Below are 6,708 nucleotides of genomic sequence, written 5' to 3'. Positions count from 1 at the left end.
ATAATCTTTTTTTTCCCTTTTTTACCCAAAAGTTTTTAGGAAATAAGACGTAGCTAAATAGATAAATGAGTAGATTTCTTAATGGAGAGAGACAGATTTACATACACGAGATTATAGAGGAGAGAGAGAGAGAGAGAGCGAGAGAGAGAGAGTACACACGATATATGTGGTTCACCCAATGTTGGCTACGTCCACGGGAAAGCAACCGCTCAATGGCTTTAGTACTTCAAAACAAGAAGTAGTTTACAAAGGTATTATACCCTTAATGGAGCTCCCGCCTTGCTTCACTCTCACCACCTCACACTCACCTTGTTGCATCAACTTCACACTCTAAAATCTATGTAGAAATGGCCTCCTTTTATAGGCCAAAAGGGCTGCCCTCTCTCATGAGAGGCAGTCACCGGTCATTGGCCATTGACTACCGGCCACCGGCCAACCGATGGTTGTTTTCTGACCACTTTCCGGCTGTCGTCTGGCCATAATATTCCGGCGAGGGAAAAAAAAAGTCTCGGGGACCCTGGTTTTTGACTGTGTGAAAATTTTGGTTTCCGGTGAGTGATTTTCCTTCACGCACGATGGCTTCTCCTCATAATGGGGGCCTTACAAATGTGCGCTTTTACCACAGAAAATTACAAGGGTAAATCAGGCTCCATACTTAACAAAAGTAAGGATTTTTGGAGTAAGAGGTATCCTTGATAGTTAATTTGATGAGATATTCCTCCTGTAACTTCTTTATACTATAAGTAATTTTCCATAATTACCATTTAATTTGGAAAGCCCTTTAACTAGGTTTATCCTTAGTCTATATTCCATTTTAGCCTTAGTAAATTATAAATTTCTATCAGCTAATGGATTACTCACCCCTAAATTGTAATTGGATATGTTCTATCTTTAGGAATTTTCATAAATTTGATTTATAATCTTTCCCTCCTATACTTATGGTGTAATTTAAGCAGAATTTTGCTGATAGTAATCTGTTATACCAACCATTTATGCTGAGGTGATTTTCCCACCCTTCAATAGTGATTTTGGACCTCAGGTATTTATTTGGTAATTAGATAAATTCACTTACTAATTTCCTTTCTCTATTTCGTACGCAAAATTGGTTATTTTTAATGAGGATAAATATTTAAACTATTTATCTAAGGTTGGGATATTTATCACAAATCTTCAAGGTGTGTTCTACCTCTGATAATTATATCAAAGGTTTTTGGATCAATTTACTATTTTTCCCCTTTTATTTTCCCTAAAAATAATGTCATTTTATTGAGATAATTAGGTAAACTAATTATCTAAGGTTAACATAATTATCCTAGGTTCCCTAGCATGTAGTTATCTCTGATAAATAACGCAATGTATTTGAATCAATTTGCTAATTTTCCCCTTTAAATTTGTTTTGAAAACAACATAATTCTTCTAAAGTAATTAGGTAAATTAATTATCTGAGGTCAACATAATTATCACAGGTTTCCTAACATGTAATTTACCTCTCATAAATAAATCAAAGCATTTTGAATCAATTTACTATTTTCCTCTTTTTAATTTTTCCTAAAAACAAAGTAATTCTATCAAAGTAATTAGGTAAATTAATTATCTGAGGTTAAAATAATTATCATTTGTTTTTCAACATGCAATTAACCTCTCAAAAATAACTCAAAGCATTTTGAATTAATTTACTAATTTTCCCCTTTTAATTTGTCATAAAAACAAAGTAATATTACTAAAGTAATTAGATAAATTAATTATCTGAGGTTAACATAATTATCATGGATTTTGTAACATGTAATTAACCTCTAATAAATAACTCAAAGCATTTTAAATCAATTTACTAATTTTTGTCTTTTAATTTGTCTTAAAAATAGAGTATTGTTTCTAAAGTAATTAGATAAATTAATTATCTGAGGTTAAAATAATTATCATGGGTTTTGTACCATGTAATTAACCTCTGATAAATATATAAAAGCATTTTGAATCTCTTTGGTAATTTTCTCTTTTTAATTTGACCTAAAAATAGAGTATTTCTGCTAAAATAATTAAGAAAATTAATTATCTGAGGTTAAAATAATTATCATGGGTTCCCTAACATGTTATTAACCTCTAATAAATACCTCAAAGCATTTTGAATCAATTTGATTATTTTTTCCTATATTTTTCTCTAAAAAATAGTGTAATTCTGCTAATTTAATTATGAAAATTACTCAATAAATTAGAAGATAATTTTCCTAGCTTAATGACAGTCCAATTTAGCTCTAATAATTATCTCAATATAATCTATATTTAATTAATATAATTCCCATTAATTTATGGTTAATATGGACAATTTCAGTCCTAATATGATATAATCATTAATTATCTTAATAACCCTAATTTTAATTACAACATTCATAGACCTAATCTTTAATTTATTAAGAAAATGGATTAATCTAGCCTTGCTAATTAAGAAGGATTAGGCTAATTACCGTTTAATTTAATCAACTAGAGCTTAATCTCTAGTGATTTCTGCGTAGCGGTCTCTCTAGATGAAAGAGAGTGTGTCAAGACTCCGAGTCTAAATTTTTCAAGATGGCGCCAACTGCTACTATTTCAGTCCCTGGCAGGTTCCCCCCAGCTCCACAGTGCCCCCATATCTTCCAGAATCGATTTTGGTTGATTTTACTGATTTCTAATGATGAAAATTGGAATATCAGTTAATTCTAGAACCTTACGATAAGAAAGTCTTTGTTAATAATAATTACTGAAACCATCCAATTTTTATTAACTAATTGAATTCCTAGTGAACCCTTTCAGGCCCATAACTTTTCCAGTTTTTATCGGATTCTGATTCTGAAAATTACTAACCATAGTAAAGCTCTGCTTATGATTCCAAAAATACCAATATCAGCCATGATTGAATCATTCAATAGTGGTTTTCAATTTAATTTTACAAGCTTTGTACAATTTTTAAGGTTTCAGAAACTGGAAACCTTACAATCACCCCAACTTAAGGAATTGAGATGTCCTCATCTCAACCGAAATTGGGAAAATCTTTGCGAAGTGATACTTCATCCTCCTAGGTGGCGTCTTCAGTGCAGTAGTCCTTCCATTTTACTAAATGTTCTCTGATAACTCTGTTTCGTAGACTCCTTTCCCTAGTGTCGAGAATACAATCTGGTTGGAGTTCAAGAATTCCCTACTTCTGTATCACATTAGGAGAAAGTTGGACTCAATTTTGGGCCCTATAAGAAACGCCAACTCAGCATAGAGAGGTAATTCTGAAAAATACAAAAGTAGTTTTTTGAAATTATATTTCTCATAGTACATACATAAAAGTTTGCTTGATCACTTAAATGCATGCTCGTACAAAATGCTTTTCGAGAGCCCAACTTAAGTGTGCATCAAAATCCATGTCCGTGAATCTTAATTAGAGATTTTGTAAGGTTTCCAGTTTCTGAAACCTTAAAGGTTGTATAAGCTTAATCAAACTGATATGATTATTGAAAAAGCAATGTAGAATTGTCCGACCATGGCAAATATTGGTATTTTTGGAATCTTAAGCATAGCAAACCCCGAGCTAGAAATTTTCAGAATTGAATTCCGATAAAAACTGGCATAGTTATGACCCCTGGAAGTTTACACTATGAATTGAGTAAAATAGAAAAATTGAAGGATTACAGTAATCATTTAAGCATAGACTTTATTAAAGGTCTCCCAGATATTTACCAATTAAGCAAAAATAGGTCAAATTATAGCAAAATTGACATTTTAAAAGCTGGCAGGTAATGGGAGGGTCATCATGGACCTGCCAGGGACTCATTTAGCAGCAGGGGTCGTTTTTTGACTTGTTGGGGGTTGCTTGAACTTCAAGCAACTGCCTTTTTCAGCAGGTGAGAGCTTATGAGTGCCAGAAAACTATAAATAGGAACCCTAGCTTCACATTTTACACAGACTTGGAGCCTTGCTACTCTCTCCCTCATCTAGACAGAACACTACGCAGAAATCATTAGAGTTTAATCTCTAATTGATTAACCCTAACGGTAATTAACCTAATCCTTCTTAATTAGCAAGGTTAGATTAAGATAAATTGCTAATAAATCAAAGATTAGGCCTATGCATGCTCCTTAAACCTCTTTAAATTAATTAATCTCTGCTGATTATTATAATTAAGCTTAGAAATACTAAGCTCATATTAAGGCGGAAATTAGCCAAATTAACCATGAATTAATGGTAAAAATATTAATTAGGATTAGATTAAGTTGAATTATTTACTAGAGATGAAGTAGACAGTTATTAATTTAGAAAAATTATCCTATAATTTTCTGAGAAGTTTTCCTAATTAATTAGGTATAATTACTTTTTTTTTGAACAATTTTAATAGGGGAAATTAGTAAATGAATTTCAAATGAGGTGATATAATTATTAATGGCTAATTAGGTGTTTAATAACCCGTGATAATTAGGAAAATCTCAGAAAGTTAATCTAGCTAATTATTTTAGCAGAAATACCCTGTTTTTTGAGCAATTTAAATAGGGGAAATTAGTAAAATGATTTCAAATGTTGTGATATATTTATCAGTGGTTAATTAGGTGTTTAAGAACCCATGATAATTAGAAAAATCTCAGAAAGTTCATCTAGCTAATTATTTTAGCAGAAATACCCTGTTTTTTGAGCAATTTAAATAGGGGAAATTAGTAAAATGATTTCAAATGTTGTGATATATTTATCAGTGGTTAATTAGGTGTTTAAGAACCCATGATAATTAGAAAAATCTCAGAAAGTTCATCTAGCTAATTATTTTAGCAGAAATACCCTGTTTTTTGAGCAATTTAAATAGGGGAAATTAGTAAAATGATTTCAAATGTTGTGATATATTTATCAATGGTTGATTAGGTGTTCAAGAACTCGTGATAATTAGGAGAAGCTCAGAAAGTTAATCTAGATACCCTATTTTTTGAACAATTTAAATAGGGGAAATTACCAAAAAAAATTCAAATGCTATGATATAATTATCAGTGGTTAATTAGGTGTTTAAGAATCCGTGATAATTAAGATAAGCTCAAAAAATTAATCTAGCTAATTACTTTGATAGAAATACCCTGTTTTTTGAGCAATTTAAATAGGAGAAATTAGTAAATGGATTACAAATGTTATGATATAATTATCAGGGGTTAATTAGGTGTAAAGAAACCTGTATTAATTAGGATAAGCTCAAAAAATTAATCTAGCTAATTATTTTGATAGAAATACCCTATTTTTTGAGCAATTTAAATAGAGGAAATTAGTAAATGGATTTCAAATGCTATGAAATAATTATCAGGGGTTAATTAGGTGTAAAGAAACCTGTGATAATTAGGAGCATCTCAAAAAAGTAATCTAGCTAATTTCTTTAGCAAAAATACTCTATTTTTTGAGAAATTTAAATAGGGGAAATTAGTAAATTGAATTAAATTACTGTGATATATTTATCAATGGTTAATTAGGTGTTAAGGAACCCGTGATAATTAGGAAAAACTCAGATAATTAATGTAGCTAATTAATTAGACAAAATTACTCTTTTTTTTAGCAATTTAAATGAGGGAAATTAGTAAATAGGTTCAAATTGAATTGAGTTAATTTTTAGAGGTTTATTAGATGTTAGATAACCTGTGATAATTATGTTAATCTTAGATAATTATTTTAACTAATTATCTTAGTAGAATTACACTATTTTTAGGGATAAATTAAAGGGGGAAATTAGTAAACCATGCACTATAATTACATGATACTTATCAGAGCTATATTATAGGATAAATAGGCCGTGATAATTATGCCAAGGTTAGAAAAGTAGTGTAGATATTTATCTAAGTCAAATTACACTATTTTTAGCTAAAGCCTAAAGAGGGAAATTAGTAAATCATGTTATATGATTACATGCTATTTATCAGAGATATATTATACAGTAAAGAGGCCGTGATAATTATACCAAGGTTAAAAACGTAGTGTAGATATTTATATAAGTCAAATTACACTATTTTTAGCTAAAAACTAAAGAGGGAAATTAGTAAATCATGCTATATAATTACATGCTATTTATCAGAGCTATATTATAGGGTAAAGAGGCGGTGATAATTATGACAAGGTTAGAAAAGTAGTATAGATATTTATCTAAGTCAAATTACACTATTTTTAGCTAAAAACTAAAGAGGGAAATTAGTAAATCATGTTATATGATTATATTCTATTTATTAGAGCTATATTATAGGGTAAAGAGGCCATGATAATTATGCCAAGGTTAGAAAAGTAGTATAGGTATTTATCTAACTCATATTACACTATTTTTAGCTAAAAATTAAAAAGGAAATTAGTAAATCATGCTATATGATTACATGCTATTTATCAGAGCTATATTATAGGGTAAAGAGGCCGTGATAATTATGTCAAGGTTAGAAAAGTAGTATAGATATTTATCTAAGTCAAATTACACTATCTTTAGCTGAAAATTGAAGATGGAAATTATATAATTAAGTTAGAAAATAATAAGATAATTACCAGAGGTCAAAAATATCATTATCTACTTGTGGTAATTATACCATAGTTAATTAGTGATGTGAGTAAATCATAATTGACCAAAAGTCTTATTTTGAGCAAATGATTCATTAAAATAAATAGACTTGTGGTTAAAAGTTTTTAGAAAAATTATAGTAAGTGCAAACCTATGATATCAAATTAAGGAAATGAAATGTTTAAGAGAAA

Source organism: Adiantum capillus-veneris, chromosome 21 (assembly GCF_014529385.1).
Source record: "Adiantum capillus-veneris isolate H3 chromosome 21, ASM1452938v2, whole genome shotgun sequence".
NCBI classification, from domain to species: Eukaryota; Viridiplantae; Streptophyta; class Polypodiopsida; order Polypodiales; family Pteridaceae; genus Adiantum; species Adiantum capillus-veneris.
This window is presented reverse-complemented; position numbering follows the sequence as displayed.